Here is a 1129-nt window from a genome sequence, read left to right on the forward strand (position 1 = left end):
ACTAAATGACTTTATAAAGACACTGTTATATATCAATGTTATGATCTGCCACAATAATGTCATTTAAATGAAAATAGCTCAAGGTGAGGGCGTTTCTCAGCATATTTTTAGGTGTGATTTTAAAAAAGAGATGAATCAGTAACAGAGCATGATTAAATACTCGCACAATTTTTTAAATCTCTTGACAGCACTAATGGTAACCACTTAATCTGTTGGGTTATCAAATCATTTTACTATAAAAATCTGATGATCCTGTAAAAAACTGTTGGATTTTCCTTTTTCTTTTTATTGTAGTAATTTAAGTTTTATACTTGACTTGAGTTTTATTTTTTTTTAAATCATAACTTTAATTTCTACTCTACTACATTTAAAAGTAAAAAAAAAAACATACTTTTACTCCTTCACTTTTATTTTTGCCACCTTGTTACTCGCTACAAATTACAAATATGTTAATTTAAAAGAGCGTAATTCTGCTAATGTTTGCTTAATCTGAGAAATTCCACCAGTTTCTGAAAGCTAACGAGTTTCTATTTATAGCCAATATCAATCAATATCTGAGGCAGACACTTGATTTATTAACATGATAATTGTGTTTGTTATATTATACCACATATTTTTTTATTTACCCTAAAGTGAAATAAAGAGAACAAAGGGAGAACATTTATGGCTGTTTTGCTTTTTTTATACGTACTTTACTTTTGATACTTACAGTAAGTACATTAAATGTGAGCTTTTATAAGACTTATACTAAAGTCATTTTCTAATGAGGAACTTTGACTTTTATCAAAGTTATTTTGAGTTATTGTATTTGTACTTTTACTTAATTTTGGTAACACTTTATTTGAAGTTTATACATAAGCTGACATTACGATGTCATTATCTGTCATTAGCATTAATAAGGTGTCATGAAGGCCGCCATCAAGTGTCGTTCACTAAATTATGACACCTTTGGAGCTATGTTGGCATTTTTTGGGTTAGGTGGATGAATCTAGTGGGGTTAGATGGGGTTAGGGTAACGAAGCACAGCGTAATGTCACCCTTATTTATAAAACTTCAAGAAAAATGTTGCCGTTAGTTATTTTTTTCAGGTCATTTATACACCTATGTTGGAAACTAATGCTTGGTACAA

Source organism: Gouania willdenowi, chromosome 7, assembly GCF_900634775.1.
Source record: "Gouania willdenowi chromosome 7, fGouWil2.1, whole genome shotgun sequence".
Lineage (NCBI taxonomy): Eukaryota > Metazoa > Chordata > Actinopteri > Blenniiformes > Gobiesocidae > Gouania > Gouania willdenowi.